Here is a 26,134-nt window from a genome sequence, read left to right as displayed (position 1 = left end):
TTCGAGTTTCATTTTCAGCTGGGAGCGCCCCACGGCTGCATCATTCCTAGGCCGCGTGGGTCCGTCCCTGCGGCGTGTACCCCTTTGGTTCATGTTTTTAGCTTACTTTGTTGGGGGCACCCCTCGGGCTGCATTATCCCCAAGTCGCTCGGGCCTGACCCAGCGGTGTTCGCCTTTTCCTACATCTATCTAAATGGATTTGCTCCTTCATGCTTAACATGCTTGAATTAATCACCCGCTCGATTGACACCAACATACGGAGCTGCTCCCTAACGGCACGGCGCTTGCGCATGGGTCCGTCCCTGCAACGTCGATAAACCTGAGTGGCTGAGCTCTGGCCACGGCAACCCCGCAAGGCGCCACCTCACCAAGCCCTTAGTGCCCTCGTCACCCGTCTAGAGCAACCAGCAGCTGGCTGGCAATTGTAATGGCAATGCTCGTTTTCCTTCTGGTGAGCTCGCAGGATATCTTTAAGGAGCAACATCGGGGGAGGCCTTCGTAGCATCTCTTTCCTTCTCGACCGCGTGAACCACTTGCACGTTAAAGGGGGGGGCGCCTGAGCATCGTGACTCATGGGCTCTTACTGGCTCTCCAGCCCTCACCTCCTGGCCTTGTCCACGGCATCACGACCTGGCATACCAGCGACGATTGAGCTTGCTCGAGGGCCGGGACCCGAGGACGTAGAGCGTGAAGGGGAGTAAGGGAAAGTGGGAAGAGGCTCGCGAGGACACCGCCCGACAACTCCTCAGCTGCCGACACGCGGACCTGGCGCCGCGCCAAGGAGAGGCTTCAGACTCTCGAGATAAGTCATCCTCCGGAGCTACTAACTATCGCAACACCGACCTTGCACCTAATGCAGCTCCGTGTTGGCAACATTTGCGCTCCTTTCTCACCGAACAATGGTTGCTTGAGCGCTAAAGGGGACCTCCTGAGCATCGCGACTCAGGGGATCTTACTGGACCTCGGGCCGCTCACCTCCTGGCCTTGAGCATGGCATCGCGACCTGGCATACCAGCGACGGCTGAACCTTGGCTTGGGACCGGGACCTGTCGGCGCAGAGCATCGAGCCCTTGCGAGGTTCGAAAGGAGGAACTAAGCTAAGGCGGGACGAGCATCTCACACTGCTTCACGATAAGGATCATATTAACAGAAGGAACTACAGGCACCTTACAAGCCCCCACGGAGTGTGTTCTTGGCTCCTCGCAGGGACCAAAGACGCGTATCCTAAGGAGTCCTAACTACAGGGACCATGACGGCAGACGCCATCATCAACAGTGGGCCGTGCAAGGCCAGCGTCGACCTCATCCAGATCAGCTGCGTCGACCGCCAGGCGCGCCGGCCCTGCTTCGGGAACGGCGCGAGCTCGGAGGCTCATAGTCGTCGGGGTCAGGAAGAGTCCGGAAGAGTCGCTGGACCCTCCGGTACGCCCGCTGCCTTCAGAGGAGCCGCTGGAAGGGCGGGCAGCAGGCCTGGTCCTTGCCACTCCAGAGCTTCGGCCGCTGCCTCTGGGGCAGCACTCCAGCAGGCGTCCAACTTCGTCGAATACCTTGAAAAGCATCAAGGAGGCACCATCATAGTCCAGATGGATCACAAGGGCCCCCTCCGAACGGCAAAGTCGGGCGATCTCTCCCCAGCCCCGGGTCATGAAGACCTTGCCCGGAGCAACGACCTCGACATCCGCTTTGGTCGCAGGAGTCCGGCAGTTGGTGTGCTACAGCCAGAGCTTGAGAGGCCCCCTTGGCGGAATCTCGAAGGTGAAGGAGGGGGGAAGGCGAATCCAAGATCGAGGAGGCATGGCGGCGTGAAGCACAAGCTCGCGAGAGGAGCCCTCGGCGTGAACTCCGAAAGGAACGACGTGCACCACCATAATCCGCCGGCAGCGACGGCGCCTCTGGCGGTGCCGCTTGGTGCCTGCGCCTTCAGGACCCTCAATCCGGGCGTACAAGGGCAATGGGAATCCAGGTGGCAGCCGCTCAAACCATGGCCTCGACACCTCCTGCCTAGCACCCCCTTCTCTGTGGCAAGAGACGAGCCGCTTCTTTGGCAGAAGCGGGACAAGATCCTCTCGGGGGGCCTTCCCCTTCTCTTCGACAGAAAAATGACGGATTGGTTCCGTTGGCGTAAGGTGGAGCGAGGGCGAGGAAGAAGAAGGAGAGTAGGAGGAAAGTATGGACCGGAAGGGCTTGCGTCATTCCATACATATAGCCGGGGGAGGCCAACCGTCGGCCTCCATGATCGCAGGTAATCATGACCCGTTTTGCATGCAGGGACTTGTCAATTCGTGCAGTTGCCAAGGTGTCGTGGGGAAGCAGGGATGCCCACGTCCAATCAACCGCCACGCGGTGCCCAAGGCCGCAGGCTGTTGGGTCCCGCGGCGCTTCACACTTGCCCCTTCGCTTCTCTGCTAAGCCAAGTCCAGGCGCGCCTTGGACCTGGGGGCTACTGTCGGCGTTCTGGGAACGGGGTTACCCAGACTTGCCTGCCTGTGGCCTGCGGCGTGGCTCAAGGAGTGTCCCAGTACGGTCCATCTTGATCGACGCAAGCTCAAGACCCTCGCGAGGGGCCAAGCCTAGCGGGACGGACGACAGAAAGCTTCCTCAGGGACAGCCTCGTCAGGCTGGCTCACGAGGAGGCAGAGAAATCAAGGTGGGGTACCTCACGAGGTGCCCGTGATGCAAGCCATGACAATCGAAGCCAGGCGGGTGCCGGCCTGCGCAGAGTCCTTGTTTCCTCTTTGGTGCAAAGGGGGCAAGCGCATGCGAGAGTACCAAGCAAAGGCAACCATTTCGGTGCAACAAGACCAAGACCTGCAGAACGGCAGGATGGAGGTCATCGTGGAGCCCAAGCCGGCGTCACCGTCAGAGTCTTTGGCAGGCGAGGACCGACTTTAGCCAGGATAAGTGCACTAGATGTTCCCCTTCAAAATGGCCAATTGTTGGCGCCCTTCCCGCTCAATATTTGGGAAGAGGACCAAGGCCTCGCTTTATAAATAGGACTAGCCACTCTCAAGGCAAGAGGTCGACCAATCGAACCTTAGCCAGAACCACCAACACAAGAACCCCTCCCCTGGCGAGGCAGTTCTTCCCTTGTATTGTTCATCATCAGCCCCTGAGGCAATCCACCACACCACAAACTAGAGTAGGGTATTACACCACAATGGTGGCACGAACTAGTATAAACCTTGTGTCCCTTGTGTTGTTCTTCGTGTAGTTTAGATCCTTGCGGGGCGACGAGACGTGAGTAGGTAGGAGGTGTGATCTCCGTGCGCACCCCAAAGTTCGAACCTTGAGGGTCTGTAGGAACCCGAAATCCGACAATGATAATAAAGCACAAGCAGACAACAGATTACATACACTGGGCACCAAAGATCGCCACTGAGGGAGTCCTGGATTAAGGGGTCCTCGGACAGCCAGACTGTATACTTTGGCCGGACAGTTGGACTATGAAGATACAAGATTGAAGACTTCGTCCCATGTCCAGATGGGACTCTCCTTTGCGTGGAAGGCAAGCTTCACAATTCGGATATGTAGATCTCCTTCTTTGTAACCGACTCTGTGTAACCCTAGCCCCCTCTGGTGTCTATATAAACCAGAGGGTTTAGTCCGTAGGACAACAACAATCATAATCATAGGCTAGCTTCTAGGGTTTACCCTCTACGATCTCGTGGTAGATCAACTCTTGTAATATTCATATTATCAAGATCAATCAAGCAGGAAGTAGGGTATTACCACAATCGAGAGGGCCCGAACCTGGGTAAAACATCACATCCCCTGCCTCATGTTACCATTAGCCTTAGATGCACAGTTCGGGACCCCCTACCCGAGATCCGCCGGTTTTGACACCGACATTGCTGCATTCATTGAGAATTCCACTGTGTCGTCGCGATAAGGCTTGATGGCTCCTTCAATCATCTTTAATGATGCGGTCCAGGGGGAGGTTTTCCTTCCTGGACAGATCTTTGTATTCGGCGGCTTCATACTACGGGCCAACTCGCTTGGCCACCTGGAGCAGATCGATAGCTATGCCCCTAGCCGTCAGGTCAGGTTTGGAAGCTTGAACTACACTGCCGACATCCGCGAAGACTTGATCTTCGACAGATTCGAGCCCATGTCAGGTACGCCGAGTATTTGTGACGAGCATGACTTAGATCAGCCATCAGACAGTGTTCGGGAGATCGCACCTGCAGCGGCCCCGGGAATCAATACGAAGCAGATCGCGCCTTCCGAGGATGGGTGGATGGACCCAGCCACGGAGGCCGCACACTCATTGGTGCTGGAGCCAAACACTAATCCCACCCCCTGTGAGGGTGGTGTCATCGGACCCCTGGACTCGTCTCCGGCTATAGGATCCAAACCGCGTACGTCCGTGCCTATCGAATCTGATTGGGCACCGGTCATGGAGTTCACCTCCGCGGACATTTTTCAGCACTTGCCCTTGGGTGATGTGCTAAATTCATTAAGGTTTATCTCCTTGTCAGGAGATTCCTGGCCGAACTGTATTCGGCTCGAGTGGGAAACGGACGACAAAGAAATTCGTCCCCACCCAATAACCGCAGTAAATAACCGCAGTGCAAATAAACACACCGACAAAATAATATACAAAACCAACAGCACTTCAATAGAGTTCAAGAAAGGTTAGCCCTGCTCGGGAGCTGCAGCGCAAGCAGCTGAGCAAGCTGATGAGACTGTGCTTGTTTGACACTTATATCCTCCTCACTCTAAAAGATAAACAAGCAGGCAGATGACAGGTTTTGCACATAAAAGTATCAGTGCTGACAATTCATCACATTTCTTACTGACAAATAAAGTGACACAGTTTAAAATTGCATTAACACAATATGGTATTGTTCAGGTCAAGACATGGCAGGAAATGACATTGTGAAGGAGTTGGCAGCTTCATGACACCACTGGATTACAGATCAAGAACTCATAAGTATCAATGGTTAGTGTGCTGTCAATTTATCCCATTTCAGATTGGCAAATAAAGAGACGGTTTAAATAATAGTAGAATGGTATGACATTGTTCATAGTTAAGACATTGCAGAATATGACATTGTGCTGATGTGGGTAGGTTCACCACACCACTGGATTACGGATCAAGAACAGAAGCATACATACAGTGCAAAAGAAGATCACTTGCTCTGTATAGTTTAATTTACATGGTATGAAGAAGGAACTTGGTTGTGCAACTGAAAACTTAAATTGAGGAGGACAAACTTTTGTTTATGAACTACATAATAAACTTTAACATGCAATTTGATGCAAACACCAAAAATAAACAGCTGTTGCATTCACGCCTAACTAAATATACACAACAAAGTTTGAAGGCTTGAGAAGGACAAACTTACATTATTGGTGAAGACAGGCTCTATAAAGCCCTTGTCCGTGCTGATGGGGGGGGGCAATTCAAGAAGTTTACCACGGAATCTTGTTCATAAGCATTGCCTTTATTCTACATTTTATTAAGAGTAAATATAGATGTGATAATATAAGAAAAAAATGGAGAATATTTAAGATAAGATGAAGAGTGATGCTACATAACCAAGTAGCTATAAATGTAAGTACAGCGATACGGGCAAAAGGTACAGCCAAGAGCAATGCACAGCTAAACTTCTTCAGTACCATCAGTGTTATCCAACCTTATGGTAAGAGTAAATATAGATCTGATGTGTAGAAAATGGAGGGCAAAGGAAAATAAGCTGCAGAGTGATGGTACATGAACAACTACCTGTCGATATAAGTACACTGATAAAGGATAGCACGTACTTACAAGAACAATGAAGAGCTAAAAAAATTCATTGGCATTGGATATATTCTACACTAATGTAACCATTCATACAGATCAAATAATTTGGAGCGAACAATTGATAAGCAAGCTATCATGCATACTGCTGTCACATAATGAACCACGTATGTATGCAAGTACAGTCATAAAGGACAAAAGGTACTAACAAGAGCAAAGTAGCGGGGCATCATATTTGTGATATACAGTCGTTCTTTTCAAACAGGAATTCTTCTTCGAGCAGATTTCCTGCAAAAAAGATCCATAAGGCACATGCGGAAAAGTAGAAGTTCAAATTGTCATGTGATTTCATAGATAGTACCTCATCCTGGGAACGAGACCAGTGCATAACAAGGTTTTTCCATTCAATGTCTTCTAAATTTAGCACAGGAGACTTCACCAGAAATTTGTTTATCGACTTGCCATCAAAGTGTGATTTCCTTAGGTAACACCGATACTGCTGCAATGCTTCCTTGAAAAGCACAAGCAAGCTTTGCTCGTCATGACTATCCAGATTGACCCTCGCCTACTTACAACAATGTAATGTAAATCATTGATGTGTTCAATCAGCAGAAAACAGGAAAATAATAACCATGAACAATAGCACTTACGCGTAAGTTGGACAGGAAGATGTGAAAATGGTGTTTGTCTTCACTATAATCTTCCCATGATGGGAATATCTGCATGTAGTCCCTAACAAAATTGAAAGCATTGTATTTTAAACTGGGAATAACTGGAATGGGGTTCCAATCTGCAGGAATTGGCCGTTTCTGTAGTTGGGATAGGTCTTCGGCCGGTGGACTTGCTGTACTTTTTGCTGGAGTGGGATTTTTCTGTGGTACGGCTGGTGCTATGGCAACTGAAATTGGTATAGCTTTTGTTGGCGTGCAGGTCCTATGTGGTGGGTCTAGTGGTGTGGCCAGTGAAGTATGGGTACAGTTTGCTGGAGTCGGTCCTACGTTTTGTGTCACTGGTTGTACAGCCAATATAAGTGGGGTGTTGTCAGATTTCTTTGGCACCACCATGTTTTTCAAGGACTTTGATGGTGCTCCTTCAGGTTCGGCAATCACCCTCTTCCTTTTTGATGTCTGATGCACAAGAACAACATTTGAGTGGAAAAACATGGTATAATGACAGATGGATATGTATTAATAATGGATGGGCATGGCATCTCGACATATATGATGAGTAAACTAAGCAAATGGCGGTGCAACAAAGTAGAAGAAATGCAAGACAACATATGCAAGATACGCGCAATCAATAAAACCTTGCATCCGGAATGGCACTCAATGCCTTGGTGCCAATTTTGTAAGTCATTGCAGTGTTTAGCTTCAAGAGTGGACTATTGCTAGTGCGACAGAAAGCAGCTACACAGATCATAGTGTAGATATAACAGAAAAACCATAAACATCAGAGTAAAATCAGCAAAGTGGAACTTGCTGGAATATATGTGCTAGTATTGCGGTACGGCTAGAAAGGCTTCGGATACCAGCTCTGTTCAACTGAAGGTGTGGTACTATTAATATCAGTGTAACTCTCGAAGGCGATACAGCTCCCCGCATTTCCTTGCTATTCTTATAGGATTCAAGTGGGCAGGCCACTACAAATCCTATTCCTATGTTTACAAAATCCTACAACTCAAAGAGGCCTGAAGAGTTCAAAGTGTCCATCACAACCGACCGTATAGACCTCTACACTGCAAATGACCCTGCTCATCTTCACTACAAGGAACATACTGTACTACTATCATACTCCCTCCATTCCAAAATATAAGTCTTTGTAGAGATTTCCACTATGGATCACATACAATTGTATCCAGATACATTTTAGAGTGTAGATTGACTCATTTTTCTCCATATGTAGTCCATGGTGGAATCTATACAAAGACTTGTATTTAGGAACGGAGAGAGTGCTTATTAAAGAAGAATGGAAGAGGAACATGCTAAAGAAGAGAAAGCAGATTTTGGATAATAAAATGTTCGTTGCGCAATGCCCACACATGATGAACTAAAGCGCATTAAGAATGCAACTCCCTACTGTCTCTCGACCATTTCAGGCGGTTGGATGAAGATCCTACATCTCCTAACCCTTCTTCTTCCTCGTCTCTGATTCTTCCCATACAGAACACCGCACGGGCCGCCGGTCGGACCACCGGCCCCCACCGCATGTGTTCCTCTGCCACCCCCACCCCCACCCCCATCTGCACCCACGTCGAGTTTTCTTCGTTCGGCGAGGCCCCATCACCGCCCCCCACAACCACCATCCCCACTCGAGCCCCTTCCTTCGCACCGACAAACTCCGGCAAGCTCTGAAAAATCGACTGACCCCAATTTTGAAATTTAGTCTACTATGATTTAACTAGTGTGGAATATAATAGGGGAAAACCATAAGCATTGGGAGTATAGTGTTGAGCGTGCCATGGCGGATCTGAAGGTGCAAACCGGACAAAGGCAACTTAACAACCAATGTTTGCTTTTAACTAGCAAGTAAGTGATGGACAAGAAAAAAGAGTAACGCAGTGGCAATCTATTTTCTTGCTACGATAAATAAGTTGAGTAGATACGAAAGAGTACCGCCTCTGGTGCAGCGTCGTGTATGCATCTGCTGAGAATTTGACGGTGCTGCGGTAGCGATGGTTGTCAGTGGCGTGGAAGCAGATCTAGGAGGGTAGACGGTGGCGGCGGGGCGCGGTGGACGAGACGGTCATAGGAGCGGTGCCAACAAGGTGGATGACGGCGGCGATGAAGCAAGAGGACGGGATGCAAGGATCCCAGTCCGAAGCCGTGGATGAGAGGGGTCAATCTCTTGTAATGGATGGCGGCGTCGGGGTATCAGCTCCTGCATGGTGGAGGAGGATGGCGGTGGATGGGGTGGCAGACGGAGGAGGCTGGGGTGGAGAGGGTGTTTTGGCGCCCACGGAGTACGAATGGGGAAATGGAGGTAGAGAGGAAGGGGGAACCATGTCTTCAGGGCGCGCTTGTCTCAAATGCAAGGAAATTTACAAACTTAGCCCCCGTTTCAAATTTCCTACATCACAGCAATATTAGTTGGTTGGGGATAGGACGGTAATATCGCATACACCGAATATTTGCCGACGAGAGTTTGTTTTTCGCACCCACCGTGTATGAATCGGGGAGGGAGTCAATTTCGGCCGAGGAGACATTGTGTTTTGGCGCCCGTCGTGTATGAATCCGGGTGAGAGGCGGTTATGTCACATTTGAGTGAAATTACAAACCTACCCCTATCGAAACCTATAGCAATCGAGCAGATAGGCTTTGCGTGGCAGGGATAGGCAGTAGTAATTTCCATCTCACAGATTTTGGTTTCGGGCGGTTACTGCGACTTTCCCCGCTTCGTTCAAATTTTGCAGAGTGCACGTTTACCGTGCCAACTTAGTTCGAATCCTGTTTGTATTCTATTTTTTCGGGCAGGATCCATTTTCGATTGGAATAAAATTATATATACATATTTTTTTATATATACTTTCAAAAGCACAACAAAGAATTCTGCTCCTTTATATGTATAATATGATTTACAAATACATTGATCTCAAAATCGTAAGGTTGAATTCAAAAAATTTAAACCAAATTATGTTCTACTAAAATGTATGGATCAGTAATATCTACATATTAAATAACATAGATGCGCATGAATTCATATGAGTATGCATGTTTGATAGATCAATTTTGGTTCGAGTATGGATTACATGTATCATCATCTCGAATTCAAATATTTGAATCCCTTTTATGTTCACTCCTTTCATGCCCATCTCTCTCGCATGCATGCTCCTTCATGTAGCTATCACTCTCTTTTCTCCAGCTCACCCACGCGCTCACTTCATGTTTCTCCTATCCTCGCAAACATGGTCTCTCGACGTCTCCCTTGAGAAGTGTCACACTCTCCCTATCATTATACATTACATGATTTTCATTATCTCTCACGTCTCTACCGTTCTCTGGTATCACTAGGTACCTAAGCTTTCTTTTTCACCTCCAACACATAGTCTCCACTCGTCTTTCACTTTGTCTTTCTCTCTATGGGATTCTCTCACACACCCTATATGTCTCTAGATATGACTAGCTCATACCACTAAGATTACTCTCTCTCTCTCTCTCCTGTAGACACAACATTTGTTGCGGTCTCCTTTTCGTCTCCATCCCAGACTGACATTATTCATTTGTTTACCAATCAGACAAACTCCCCCCCCCTCTCTCTCTCTCTCTCTCACACACACAACTCCTGCTTCCACTCCCCTTCCCGACTACTGTCTCTGTCTCACACACACATAAAACTCTCGCTTTCGCACCCCCGTCTCATATTTCTCTCACAAACATTTATCGACTAGCCTCTAGATAGGTTTATACACCCGCACACTCGTGCTTCCTCTATCGCATACATGTCTCTCTCCCGCTCGTTGTATCTATGTAGATTTTTATTCCCTTCTTGAGACACGCCCTCTCGATCATGCACACACACACACTATCGCCTCATTTTAAGCTGATACCTCTCGCACACAGACTCTTTGTGTCTTTGTCACACATGCACTCTGTCCTCCTCCTCTCTCCCTCTCTCTCTCACACACATGGGCTTTTTGCAACAACTAGCAAGATGCCCATGCGTTGCATGGAACATCAAGATGCATTGTATGAGTAGTTTATCTTGTGGGAGAAAAGGATGAACGAGGGAAGGCCTTATTTGCAAATGTGGAGAGGGGTGTGGGTATCTTTTTGCAAAATTGCCATAGTTTCCTTCCTATCCGTCAGATATAGATCGGACGGCCTATATTACAGGATGGCAGGCACATGCTCATCACCGACTATGCTTTTTATAAGAGTAGGGATAAAAAACAGAGTTGGTGATGATGGTGGGCCTGCCATCCTGCAATATAGGTCGTCTGATTTATATCTGACGGATAGGAAGGAAACTATGGCAATTTACTCGCACTCCTCTCCACATTTGCAGATAAGGCCTTCCCTCGTTCATCCTTTTCTCCCACAAGATGTTGATGTTCCGTGCAACGCACGGGCATCTTGCTAGTAAGAGTATAAATTAGACATATACCACTTCTCGAATCTTGAAACCAACAACATTCCTCCCTTATCTCATCAAAACCGCCAAAGGTATATATTTTGAGTAAAACACAACATATTTTTAGTGATATACGTATTTCAAAACTAGACTTTTTTTCTATCAAATCGGTGAATATGTATTAATATACTTTGATCATGTGGCAACACATTGGCACATTGCTATTAGTTATTATAATTTTTTGGACACCAGACAAATGGTGGAGTACATCTACGAAAAGAAGAGGCGCACGCACGCAGTCGGTCTCTCGCTGTCTCGCACACATGAGTATTACGTAAAGGCAATGTTAACAAATAAACCCTAAAACCCTAGGTGCACAATTTTTGCATTCGCGGGTACCGGGTACGTGGTGGAGCGCACCTTTGTAGGAATAGTCAGCTCACGTGATAATTTGATCTGTAGGAGTTGATGGTCGGGACCACAGGTGAACGACTTGGAGGTGGTGGCTCGCCAGTTGCCACAGATTGAGTAGCCATGTTTAAAATATCATTTTTTAGCGGGGTTAAGAGTTCCGATTTTCAATGGCGCGTTATAAGTACTAAGTAGTTTTTAGAACGATTGGTATGGAGCGAAAATGGAATTTATAACTAATACTACGTACCTCCTTGGCATATGGTTGTATGGGTTTATGTTGTGAGATGTTGAACCTGGTAGTTATAGGACAAATACTATGGTTTAGATTTGGATGTTGGTTTTCAGTAATGAAAATCGGAGGGGGGAAACCCTTCTTGATTAAAAAAAACTACTACCTCTGTTCTGGTTTACTAGTCCCCATCGTATTTTGGGTCAAAGTTTGTCCATGAATTTTACTTGTAAAATGTGAATGGAAAACGAGATTTTTTTATACCCAATCAAAAAAGGACTGGAGGGAGTGATTGCTCTGACACGGACGCGACCTCTCATAGTGCAAGCGTTGAACAGGCACGCCGGCCAAGAGGGCCCCACTCACTGCATGCCCGGCTGAACACGCCTCCTCACTGCATGCAACCAGCTTCAGACTGCCCCGCCTGCCTTCATTTAATCTGCGCGTGTAGCGGCAACACGTCCTTCCACGAGCCGGCCAGCATTTTAGAACACAAAAAATGACCAAAATATAATTAATTACGCATGGTCTTGACTTGTTGTGCTCGCACTGGTAGTAGGAACTTGAGGTTTTTCTTTATTTATAACTCTCCTCACATTTTTTTGGCTTTGAAGTGAAAAATGGTTGTGGACATTATGTATGAATGTGCAGATATCTGTGAACATGAGTTTGATGAGGAAGTTGAACTTGGAATGTCGGGCTTGTGCGTGAACTATACCATGTCCAATGCTTCGTCTGTTATTGTTTGGAAAGTAATTGTTGTTATTACATGACCCGAAAAAAAATATTTTGTGCCACATCAGTAGATGCACGGACATCACAACAGGCATGCTGACTAGATAAACATTTGAACCTAGCTAATATGAAGAAATTTTGTATTGAAAACAATTTTAGATAGCAGGAGACGCCTGGCCTGCTCTGCCTCTGCTAGCTTATTTCTGGCTTCTTCCATATCTTCTTTCGCTTGGGTGAAGAGAGCATCTGATTGCTCTTTTTGCTTCTTCAGGAACTCAGCTACATTCTTAAGGGCTGCTGCACACTTTCTTTCAGCCTTTACTAGAGCCACGAGGACACGAACAGCTGACGACTCCACCTGGCTTGTGTGTAATCCAGCATCATCTGGGAATTTGCACCTTGTGTTTAATCCAACATCATTAGGGAACTGGCACCTTGTGTGTAATCCAGCCTCATTTTGAAAACATGATCTCGAGGTTGACCATACTTCCCTCCTCGTAGGAACTGCATCCTGACATGAAGTTACTTATTTTTTAGATCAATACTCAGAGCAACCCAGATCCATTTAGTAGAAGCCAGATAAACAGAACTCGGAGAAGTGAATTCAAAAGGAAAAAACAGACTACAAGGTGATAACGCCCACTTCCTACATCAAGCTAAAAACAAAAGCATTAGGATGATTGAGACTCTTCTTATTACACATCGAAGAACATGAGGCTTAAGAGAAGCAGGAACTACAACATATACACATCGAAGAACACGAGGCTAAACGAAAGTAATTGATAGGGTGTTACTTACCAAACCTCGTTTTTAAGGTTCGGTGCAGCTCCTCTTTAACTTGCCACGCTCCTTAAAGATGTCCCCAATATCCCGTGTTTGGTCTTCATTACTCCTCTACATGTTCGCACTCGTGGTTTTAAAATCTCAACATGGCAAGAAAAATATACTACTAGTAACACTCGTGCATATTGTGGGCAACACTAAAGCACTCGTCTGCCATGTTAGAGCATCTCCAACAGAATTGCAACACGTGGCGCTTTAAAAAAGTGTTTACAATGCTGAGATCGAGAAGTAGAGATAGAGAGTAGAGACTAGAGAGTAGAGGATAGTTCTCAGCATAGATAGATAAAAAATAGATAATTCAACTACTCCTCGTTGTCCGACTCCTCCTAGGCGATGTCCTCCGATGTCTGACTGTAGGCGTGAAGATACTAATCGTCATCGGATTCCCAGGGCTTCGCTGCTCCTAGCCTCATGTTGAATTGAGTGTCTGCTTTTCGCCTACGCTTGTCCTCGCGATAGGCGGCTCGCTCCGCCCTCCTCTTATCCCTCTCCGCCCTACTTTCCATGTAGAACTCGCGCTCGTTGATGATGTCCTATGGGAAGCGTTAGCGCCACAGCGCCATGGCTTCCTCGTCCATCTCGGCGATGCCGAGATGGTGCTCCCACCTCCAGTTGTCGCGACGATCCTCATCGGTGATAAGCCGCGGCAGAGGCGTGAGCTCTTGCTCCCACTCCCGCGTCGACACGTTGGGAAGTTCAATGTTCTATGAGGCCACTGGAGGCGCCACGCAGCCGCGTTGTATGCGCGGGCAGCCTCGTTGGTGGTGTCAAAATTGCCGAGGCCGAGCCACATCCCGCGGAACCGGATCTCAGCGGAGAAGCCGCCGGAGGGGCGCACACGGACTCCGCGGTATCCCCAAGTTTCCCTGCGACGTGGCAGCATGGTGGCGGGGCAGCGGCGAGGCGAGAAAGAGCGGGGAGAGAGCAGGGGCAAGGCACAGAGTGGTGGGAGGGCGTTGGATTTTAAAAAGCGCGTCGGACACAGCGCGCCAAAACTAGCGCACGCCCGGCCTCTTTTTCCCCCGCGTGCGCAATCCTTTCCCGACGTCTCTGCTATCTCTACTCTCTTCTCTACTGTTATATTTATTTTATATTTAATATTTATCTCTACTTCTCTACTCTCTACTTTTTTTCTCTACTCTTATAAAAACACAGAGTTGGTGATGATGGTGTGCCTGCCATCCTGCAATATAGGCCGTCCGATTTATATCTGACAGATAGGAAGGAAACAATGGCAATTTTGCAAAAAGATACCCACACCCCTCTCCAGATTTGTAAATAAGGCCTTCCCTCGTTCATCCTTTTCTCCCACAAGATAAACTACTCATACAAATGCACCTTGATGTGCGCAACGCATGGGCATCTTGGTAGTTCTAAACAACTTCCCATCATTTGCCACACTACTGGTTGCAGATGAAAAACCTACCCAAGCACAGCGTGATACAGGAGCGACGCACAATTACAAGCTGATATTCTGTTGGACAATGGAGGCTATAACCAATTACTTTTACGGGAACAATAGCAACCAGGAAATTTGAAGGGTAGGTATGAACAAAATTGGAACTGCACATGTACTGCTAAGTGATTCAATACACACATTACCAATCGAGGAGGAGAACGATGGTCGCGGCGGCCTCTGTGAGTCATGGTTGGCAATGGGAGTCAATTCATTGTCCACGACGGTGGTGCTTCTGCGCTTGGCGTCAGCTTCCGGGAAGCAGATCCGAGACCGTGGAAGACGCTGCCGGGGAAGAGGCTCTGTGTATGACGATGATGGTGGATAGGCTCCAGTGTGGCGTACAAGGTCGTTGATAAGGCAGATGCACTGCGGTGGATGAGTGCGCTGATGTAGAAGGGGAGGAGCACGAAGGCTGCAGTGCCGTGGATAAGTCTATTTTGCCGTGGGGATAGAAAATGGGGAGTATTCAGTTGTACTACTCTGGGTGCCGGGGTGGGGTTTGCTGGGTAGGGTGAACCTAAAGTTACGAAAACAGCCCCATACCAAGCATCATCCGTAGGCCTGTTCCGAAGGCTATGATGATAACTTCCCACTGCTCGGATCAGGGTTGCGGGAGATTTTCCCGCCGACCTCAAAATTTTGTAACACTGAACTCCCCGTGTGGCGTGTTGGGTGATTCGGCTAAGCAACTAGCGAGTAGTACTAGTAAACTCTGCATATTAGGTTTGACCAAAGTCAAACTTCCTAAAGTTTGACCAAGTTTATAGAAAAATATAAACATCTACCATAACAAATATGTATGATGTGAAAGTACATTCAATGATTAATCTAACGGTATTTATTTGTTATTATATATGATAATATTTTTTGTTATAAACTTTCTAAGAGTTTACAAAACTTGACTTTGACCAATGCTAATATGCGGACATAAATAAAAACGGAGGGAGAACACATTTGTTTTGTTAGTTTGTAGTGAATTAATCATTTGTTGAAATTGTGAAATAAATATATTAGGCTACTGACTTCAAATGTAATGGTCTATACAATTCAATAGTTACAATCATTGTCGAATTCCAAGATGTATACGAGGTCTATAGTACTTCACAACATGCTCAAACTCACATAATCCCAGTCAAATGAGAATCTAAATGCATTTCATAGTTATTACTTTGTAGGATGCAACAAAACCAACCATAACTCTACATCAGCCATTATAAAAAGCAACATTTTGAACATATCCCAATGTGTGAATGAAACATGCAGAGAGAGCTTGTGAAGATGGAGCAGATAGGGCGGGGAAGATTGTATGTATGTGGACGAGAGAGTAGGAGACAAACCTAATGAGACAGAGAGAGAGAGAGAGAGAGAGAGAGAGAGAGAGAGAAAGAGAGAGGAAAAAGTTAGGTCTGTGAGAAAGATGGAGACATGTAATATACGTGAGATGCGTGTGCATCCGGATTCTGTACACGTGGAAGGAGAAGAGACAACATGTTCGATGAGAGAGCTGGAAAAACATGGACGAGAGGAGAAGGATCTCATGGATTGAGGGATTGATAATTTTGTGCGAGGGAGAGAGGGATTGGTAATTTTGTGCGAGAGAGAGAGAGGGTGGGGGGAGGATTCAGTCAGCCGTCGTCACATCATCCTGCTTCCAGATGGCCCTGCATTCTCTAGCGCAGTGTGGTCGCCGTCTCTGATCTCCTCGATGCCCTCTTTGAAGATTGAGGTGTTGTGCATGATGGGGTGTAGAGAAGCACAAGCGAGAGTGGTCGCCATATAACCTTGGAGGGGGAAGAATTGTGTGCTCGGGGGAGGGGGGTGTGTGATGTGTGTGTGTGGGTGTGTGTGTGTCAGATATTGAGAGAAAACAAACCTAAGGAGAGAAATGTGTGTGTATGTGATGGAAAGCTACATGCTAAACAGGTTATTCACGAAGAGATTGTGCGTGCGAGATAGAGAGCAATGTGCGGGCCTTGAGGTGGGCAGGGGCCGGGTGAGGGTGTCAAAATGTGCGCGTTGATGCATGTGTTACATGCGATCGTGCGAGGGACGGACGAATCGAGAGAGATGGTTGTTGTGTTACGGATGCTCCTCTCTCTCTCTCTCACACACACACACAAGTAAAATAGAAGACCGTTCTCTCATGTATACACAATGTATCGGCATCTGTCTATGTCTCACTCATGCATGATCATTTGCACATTCACACCTCTCTATGTCTCTATCACACGCACATCATCTCCACATTGCCCTTCCGCCACAACACACATATGGACACATACACATATTCTCTCTCAGTCACACACACAAAATCAGTATTAAAAAAAACTAGGGCGCACCTAAAGCGTCGAAATCCAAATAAACACGAATTGGAGCTAAATTCAAATATATGGAAATATTTTAGTGTCAAGAACTTTTCTAGGAAAAAAAGTTGAGTAATGTTCAGGGATTGTTTTCACACACACAAAAAGGTCTGGTGGTTGTCCTTCAAGCGCGACACAGTGACGCACCGTTCTATCGACCATGCAGTCGCGGTTCATGCGCTTGCACAAGATTCTGTATCGTGGCTATGGTAACTAATAAAAGCGTTGCCTAAGTCTAATGTTTACGTGTACTAGTACGGTTTTCTTTTAAGTTTGACCAACCCTATATAAAACTAAACTAAGCTCCTATACACGCACTCGTCAATATGTCGCCGCCGTCGTTGCGCATGTCGGCGCCTGCCTGCTCCTGCCAACAATTTCTCGCCCATCACCGCCATCTCGCCGTCATCCCTATGCCATGAAACTGAAGGCTCGCCCACTCACGTCGTCTGTAGTCCCTCCTTGCGATGTCGTCGCGCTGCCAAGCACGCAAGCAGCTAGTGGAGCCGCGCCTATGCATGCAGCATACAAAGAGGAGGACGAGCGCGTGCTCCAGCACGCCGGCGAGGAGGAACTAGCGTGTCATTGTCATCTCTGCCCGCGCGGAGGAGGTGCGCATGGTGGCTGTCGCGGCAGAAGCCGGTCACGCACGCGTCGAGCCCGCAACCCGGGTGTGGACACGGAATCTACCTTCGTGACCTTGAATGCCACATCGATCCTGCAATCTGAAGGAGCAATTTGGGTCAGTCGACTCTTGTGAGCCATTTGATGCAACATGGATGGCTAGAAGGGTTGCTTCAACCTTCAAAATTGATGCACGGTTCATCTTCTCAGCCCGCCACATGCCTAACCGCCTGCCACCGCTGCCTCTCCCTCCCCTGAACCGCCTACCACCGCCATGCTCCCCACCCCTGCCATCCATTTAACCCCGGGAACAATCCAGTTTTTCCGGCAAACTGCATTCCACACACAACACTCATAAGATAGATCATGGGCACCTAGCCACCCTAATATAGATACTAGGGTAGCTTCTCTGTCGTCTTCTTCCTTCGCTCCGTCGAATTTCTTTCACAAATCGACTGACCCAAATTATACTACTAGTACAAACGTATTAAGTACAGTAGGAACACGTAGATACGAGCAGTAGTACCAACTGCAAGAAGAACAGTAGTAAGACATAGTACTAGTACTACTGTACGTACTAAAGAGTTCAAATAACGAGAAAGAACATAAACATAGTTCTGCTAGGGCCTCAACACAACACACCCTTGAAAATAAACTAAGCAACTAGTCCGCTTGACACTGCAGTAGAACCAGCATGAGCGACGGCACTGCCACCTACTCGGAGTCCGAGTCCACGTCCTCGACTTCGTCCTCGTCTCTCTTCCTCTTCCTCTTTGCCGACGCTTCTTTGCTTGAACCGGACACTGGGCTCTGCTTCTTCATGCAACCCTTGTAGATATTTAAACAAAGGTAGGCATCCATTGTTGCGTACAGGATGTGATCTTCATCTAATGTCTTTGATTCCCATGCATGATGAAACTCGTGGTGAGGTTTCTTCAGTTTAGCGTACGAAGGATCAATCATGGCTGATGTCAAGGTCAGCATTGAAGGCTGAGAGTAGGACACCAGGATTGCCTTCTGGAGATCGAAGGGCTGTCCTACAATGAGGCCTATCCGACCCAAGACATGCCTGTCGTTCCTAAAGTCTACAGTAACGAATTTCACTCTTTAGTCCTTGAGGAAGTTCTTAAAATCCTAGCACTCAACGTCGGCATGGCATATGTGGTAGACCAAGCACACGTTATGTACGCAAACCTGGATCACAGCGGGCTTCTTCTTCTCTGCCTCCTTTAGAATCTTCTCTCTTTCCAGGACTGTGGTGTACTCAACATCTAGCCCAGCGACCCACTCATCCGTTGAACTGTTGAACATGTGTAGGAAGCGAGCAAGGCATGCTTTTGCCATCGCAGATCCACGTGTGTAGATGATGATGAACTCATCGCTGGTGATGGCTCTAACCTGGTACTCAGCGACGACCATGGAGATTTGGGAGGTCATGGATTTTGGATGAGGGTTAGTAGAAGTTGAACTGGTGTAATGTGAAAGGACAGGACGACTGGGAGCAAACTGTTGTAAGGTACTGTACTAGTAGAAGACGGGGACGAGTAGGGTGTGCGAACGGCGTGGGGTTGCTGGCTTGCCTAGTGGATAAACGGCTACAAGCCCCCAAAGAGTTCTCGAGAATTATGCGGGACCCACTAGATGTCTCTACTAGAGCCATATCGTTGGCCTCGTGGTATAGCTTTTGCCTGTTTGCGTGCCATGCTAGCGCATGGATGTAACTTCACTTAATTCCATCAACCGCCGCGCCTCCCATGATCTTGGCCTCCCTCGCGCGGTTGCGCCCTTTGAGACTTCAACCGGCTATAAATGAGAATTGTTTTTGCCTACTCTGCATGCATGATACTCCCTCTGGTCCTTTTTACTTTTGTCAACTGTTTTCAAAGTGTTTGACCAAATTTATACTAAAAATATCAATATCTACAATACTAATTATAATGAGTATAAGAACTACGTTTTATAATGAGTATAAAAATATTGATTTGATGTTGTGAATGTTGATACATTTTTCTATAAGTTTGGTCAAAGTAGAGGTACATTGACTTCAGACAAAACTTAAATGCACAATGCAGACTAGTTCCTTCGTCCAGGTGCGTGCCATGTCTTATCTTGTCATCACAACAAGGTTAGCTATTAGAGTACTACTACCTCCCTTCTAGTTTAAAGGGCTCTATTCAAAAATTTCACCTACTCTTAGCAAGATAGAGGCGGTGGAATAGTTTTTGTAGTCTGCAAAAGTACTCAACTAATGTTGTCGTTCTTCACAAAAAAATGTGTTTACCAATGCATGCATGAACACTAGTTACTCTAACCCCCCTCTCTTCTTTAAATCTTTGCCACATCAGCATGTTTGCTATTCCCGTGTGCATGATACCAGCTAAGATACCACCATTAGGGCCAGCCTTAATCATCGCATGCAATAATTTAGTGCACCTTGAAATATGAACATGTGTGGGGCATGTATGTTTTTAATGACTTGAGACTATACCTAGCCCAGCATGCAAGATGACTTATTATGCACCGTTCACCATACCTGCAGGAAGCCCCTTCGTTTCCAAATCCTTTCCTCTCCATGTGTGGAAACAATATGCCTGCCAGACTCTCCTTCTCCCTCTGGAGGTCCCACCACTCCACCCCGTGTGGAAAAAATCTGCATGCATGACCCTCCTCCCCCGTGCTCGTCCAATCCGTTGTGACCAGCAATATTTCCACCCCTTCCCTCCCCCATAATTTACTCCAACAAATATGCCCACATAGCTATTACGTTAATCACGCAACATATCTTCCGGGACGCTGCTTCAATTACATAACTGTAGGTGCATTGGGTCACTGACATATGGGCCCAACAGGGGTCTGGCCCACATGTCAGTGACACAACTGGACCTGCAGTTAAGATAGTGTAGCTCAGTCCATATCTTACGTAGGTGTGACATTGCTCGCTATAAATATTGCGCCTCCCACGGCATTCGGAAGAACGCTCATGTTCATCGCTATCTCCTCCCCCTCCCTCTCACGTCGACCACCATGGCATTGCCCCTCCCAAGCCCTAGGCGCCCCTCGCTGCACTGCCCAGACGGTCACGTGTCGCCGTTCCGTTCCTCGCCGCCACTAGTCGAGGAGGATGTGTCGGCGTTCCACTCCTCGCCGTGACGCATCGAGGTGGACACGACAGCGTTCCCGATCTCGCCAGCACGCGCGTCGGCTCCCTACTACAAGGAGAACACCGCGCTGTCTGCCGAGCCCCCCGGCCTTGAGGAGCTTTGGAAAGAAATGGATGTTGCCATGTGGGAGGCTTTGCCGGCGGCAGAGCACGCCAAAATAGAGGCAGAGAAGAAGGCCGAGGAAGAGAAGCGCGCCGCGAGGCAAGCTACCTGGCAGGTCTATGTCACGTCCGAGAGACTCAGGCAATTGGCTCTTTGGCAGAAGGCTTGTGCAAGGGTCGTGCGGGCGGTGGAGGATGCCCGTGCCAAAGCCCTAAGTGCAATCGGGCCCAAGCGCCTCATCTACGCTTGGCGATACGTGGACCGGGTGCACGCTTCCAGCAAGGAGGAGTACCTATTGGTGCCGGATCATCACACCGGTGAGATCGTGCTCGCCCGCTAGCAAGCCGCAATCAACACCTCACGAGTTCCAAGGCTAAGGAAGAGGCGTTGTGTCGGCGTGCTGGGAAACGGCCGCACACCAGGGCACTCGTGGCGCGCCGCAAGCACTCCTGCGAGCGCCGTGGCTTTTAGTAGGAGTATAATTTAGTTTCGTAAGGTGGTCTCATTAGTTTTGGGACGCAAATGATAAATCCCGAACGTTCGGGAATTATTAGCATCCTTAATTAAGTATGTAAGAGGGAAAGTTTGGAAACCTTGTGTATCCGTACGCATTTTGCAAGTAGGTGCATATAGCACAAACTTTACTATATACTATCACACTACACGTCTCTCTCTATATATGCTTGCAGACTGTGCTACTCCCTCCGTCCAGGTGAATAAGTCATCTTTGGTTGTGCACCATGACCAAGAAGGAGGAAAGACATTATACACCTAGACGGATGGAGTACTACTATTACTTATGTACGTGCAAATGCACGTTTTAACATTATGATGCGGTTTTTGTAAAAGTAGAAAAACAACACTAGTCAAGCTTGTGAAACGATTCAATGCTAAACAAATGCAAAAATGCTCGTTTGATTGTTTACTTTTAACTTCTTTCTCTGTGGTTATTTCTCTGTCGTACTTTGTATGGAGTATCTCACTGGTCGGAAAGGCATGCAAATTCCCAAACCGCTTCCTACACCCTGTATCGAATTTTTTGCCTAACAAGTTGTGTCATGCAATTGGAATTCCAACTTGAGTACTAGTACTACTAGTAGGAGTACCAGGGGCTAGTTCGTTTAGGCTTTTAGATTAGTAGTAATCCCATTACTACTAGCTCCGTCCTGGTTTATTGGTCCCCATTGTAATCTGTGTCAAAATCTGATAATAAATTTAACTAATGAAATGTTTGTGCATGTCACATGCACTAATATTTTATCAGTTAAATCTTTGGTCAAAATTTACCACAAATTACAATGGTGACGAATAAACCAGGGCGGAGGTACTAGTAGTAGTTTAGAAGCCCAAATAAATGAGTGAGGCACCTTAATGTTACTCTCCACTGTGACTAGTCTTATTGGAAAAGTTGGGGAAGAGACGGCTTATTATTCAAGCCGCCAAAAGAACTGGCCCTAGGAGTAGTAGCTAGGGATACTAGGAGTAGTAGCTAGGGATCGAGTGTGTGAGATGAACCGGAGAAAGTAAATGCAGAGAGATGAAATGCAAAACAGATGGAGGATGTGATGGTTGCTTGTCCGTTTATTTTACCAGGACACTTATTACTGGCAGTGGTTGGGTTTTCTGATATGATGGCTTTACTATCGTGCCATGAGCGGGGTGAGACTACCATGCAGTGCCGCCCTCTACACTTGTACTACATCGGTCGTGGTTTATTAGTCCCCCATTGAATTTGACTGAAGATTTAAGTGGCAAAATGTTAGTGCATGTCAACAAAAACTATATTGCTGGATTCGTATTTGAACATAGTTTTCAATGATATAATTTTAGGTGACATGCATCAGCATTTATCATACTATATATAATGTTAGTTCAATTTTTGGTCGTACTAATCTATAGTAGTAAGGTGCCCGTGCGTTGCACGGAAGAGTGAAATGCATTAATTGGGGAGTTTTTTATTTTGACAAAGGATGTGGGGGTCATCTCATGTGTAGCGGGTATCGATAGGTTTCTTCGGATATTATTCATCTCTGGAGCTCACAAACATCCAGGTGAAATAGATAAAAAGGTATCTTTTGCAACAAAAGTGTTCAACTGTTCAACCTACATCCAAAACTTGTGAAGAAATAACACTTATTGTGCTTTGCAAGAAATGATCTTTAAGAATTAGTTTTTGAGTATCGATTGTTATACATGTTGGCTACAGATGACATGGCACTTTCTTATAGTCAACAGTTGGCTGTACTATTAAGTATTAACCATGCCCTTATACACCTAGGCAGAGGGACTAAATCAGGATGACTTGGAAGGGGTAGAGGAGATGTAAGAAATGGTTCATAGTAAGTCTTTCACCAGTACTGTAGTTAAAATTCATACATGGAAGATTCTAGACTAAACTATAATGGATACACTTTTATTCATGCATGATACTCCAATAGAGAAAGATCATGCATGGAAGTCTCCACATGCTTAAACAGCGGATTACATTGAGCGAAGACTAATGATCAACATTTAACTTGATAATGCGTATGTCCAGGTGAACCTCCTTGGAGTCCCATGCACTTCATTGGGGGGTAAATAATACCATGCGTCTTCCATGTCCACATCGGCGGGAAGGTCCCAGCTCGGCAGAGTCCAAGTCAGTTTGATGTAGCCGGTGTCGCCGCCCACGTACCTCGGAGGGGTAGTAACAGTGAGCATGCACCCGTACATCGGCCTCGTGTCAGTGTCAGCGGCAGCAGCGTCGCCCGACGCACACTACAGAGACAGGGCGACGGCCTGAGCGGGCCTCGCCGGTGCCCATGATCAAGAGGAAGACGATGTCGTCCTCCTCCAAGACTAGCAGACGGCGGTGGTCCTCCAATGACTCCGGCATGGTGAACGGGTAGCATGTCTCGTACTTGATGTTCTCCGCCAAGGGCCAGTAGTGACCGCTGCACGCATCCGTGAGGTGATGCACGATGTCCGCGGACGAGCCCCAAAACGGCATCGGGCACTCATAGCAGTAGACGAAGTGCTCCTTGGAGGCATTGACCAGGCCGTCCATGGAACGGGAGTGGATATAGGGGATGTTGCGCCAGTTGAATATATGAGCAAGTTACTACGACATTTAATTCGAATAAGCACAAAATAAATCATGACAGCTATAATAGAGATTAAACTAATCATGTGGACTAGCATAGTAGATGAACAGATAGAATCTAGTAGGATACAGAGTAAAAACATGAATTCTACCATGATTTCGAACAGGAAGGACAAAAACACATATAGTGCAACGGGAGCAGCACCATTGGCGTTAAGGTTGTCGCCCATGTTGTTGACTAAGAGGTTGCCGAGGTCGGGTAAGAAGTCGTCGTCGGTGAAGTCGTGGCTGCCAGCATTCGCGAGTGTGCGCTCCCCAAATTTCAACAGCGCCCACCGAATGGAGCGTGGGAGGAAGTGGCTTTAGGGGACATTGTGGCCGCCGAATGGAGCGCAAGAGTAGCACAGGAAGAAGTAGATGGTCCTCCTTTCTAAGTCTCTATCTCTACTCTTATCTCTATCTCTACTACTCTTCTTTGTTTTTTATAACAAATCGAATAGTACTGCGCCGTCTGTTGCACGCTCGGCTGAACATGCCTCCTCGCCCCATCATCACCAACTGAGTGTTTCATAGGAGTAGGAGTAGAGAAAAACCGAGTTGGGGATGATGGTGTGTCATGCAATGCACGAACATCTTGCTATTTTTTTGCATATAATTCCAAACACCACATAGACACGGTCTTTGACCATTTTACAACAATGTTAGAATCATTGTTAGTGGTCAGCCGGTGCAAGTTATAGCCCCGGGTGTTTTAACCTTTTTTTTAGTAATGATATCTAGCGATTATTCGGCACAAGCTCAATCCGGGCGAATCCCACGTAACCGTAAGATTTCCATCCGATGGTGGCATGTTTTTAAGCCATAGTATTTGACAAAACCGCCACCCTTACACACATACTGTAACTGCATCGCGGGCGTTTGCAACTGCCATGTCTCCCAGCGAACGTTTGCTGGGCATTGGAGTTAGCACCGATGGCGGTTCGTAGTCGTTCCATGCTCAGGCATTGAAGATTGTAACTATTTTAGATTAGAATATACTACTCCTCCAGTGCTAGTAGCAGAGTAGAGTCCTACTCCACTACTACTCTACTCAAGCAAGTTAGGGCATAGTAGTAGGTACTGTAGGGAGTACCAGTACTATGATCACTCAAGCAAGTTGTCTGACTTTGATATGACCCTACGCTACTGGTATGTGTCTCGTAAGTCAAGCGGCGTGTTGTAGTCACCATCACATGTCCACTTCCCGCAACACATATTCGCTTCTCCATCTTTGTCCACACATAATCTCGTCCAATCTTCCATCCCCGCTAAGGCGCCTCCCCCTCGTCCGAAACCCAAGCACTAACAATGGCAGAACCGAGCAGCGTCCGCCGAAAGAGTGGCTGGAATTCGCTCCCCACAGAGGTAATCAAGCTCATTGTTTCGCGTGTGGACAGTATCAGTACCATGCCGCTCGCTGTGTGCTTGTTGGGGTTGTACTGTTTACTCAAAGCCCTCGGGCCAGAGCTTTTTAAGCCAGCTCCTTGCTTGCTGATGTCGCCTAATCTTCAGAAATGGCGTGTCACGCAGCATAACGATCATAGGATGGCGAGCATCAACCCCCTTGACTACGATCCGATCCCCGTCACCCTCAACTACATTAAAAGTATGTACTGGGTCGGCATGAACACGTCTTGGACGGTGCTTGTCGACGGTCGCGGCAGCTGGATGCTTGTGGATGTCTACACCCGGCGATTGATCCCCTTCCTTCGATTAACACTGCACTAGTTTGGCACCGCGGCCCAGAATACTCGGAATCTTACAGTAGCCAACATGATACCAAGTTTGATTTGCTCAAGGTTGTAATCTGCCAAGTGCCCACAAGATCTGCGAATTATAAAGACTTCAGGCTAATTGCATTCTTCAACCACGATCTCGCCTATCTGACAGGTCACTGCGGTAAGTGGATAAATCTGCACATCCATCGCAGGATCATACATCCTCCATGGTTCTCTGATGCCATTGAACACAAGGGCTTCATTTACGCTGTCGACTCCTTCTATGGTTGGATGTATTGCTGGCCTACTCCAGTCATCGCTACAAACGGCTATTACAGCAGTATGTTACTTTCCTATGATATCATGATGGCTTGCTTATATTACTATCAACATTTACTGAAAAAATATTCATGCTCATAACATGTTGTTCTTAAGTTGACTACATTAAGAGCCCTTTTTATTTGACTCCAACTTGATATGATGTTGTAGGCCGCCTGGTGTCCCTACCCTTCCTAATCCCAGAACCTTTCAAAGAAAAGCGGCATGGCAGTTGCAG

This window comes from Triticum aestivum, chromosome 2B, assembly GCF_018294505.1.
Source record: "Triticum aestivum cultivar Chinese Spring chromosome 2B, IWGSC CS RefSeq v2.1, whole genome shotgun sequence".
NCBI lineage: Eukaryota > Viridiplantae > Streptophyta > Magnoliopsida > Poales > Poaceae > Triticum > Triticum aestivum.
This window is presented reverse-complemented; position numbering follows the sequence as displayed.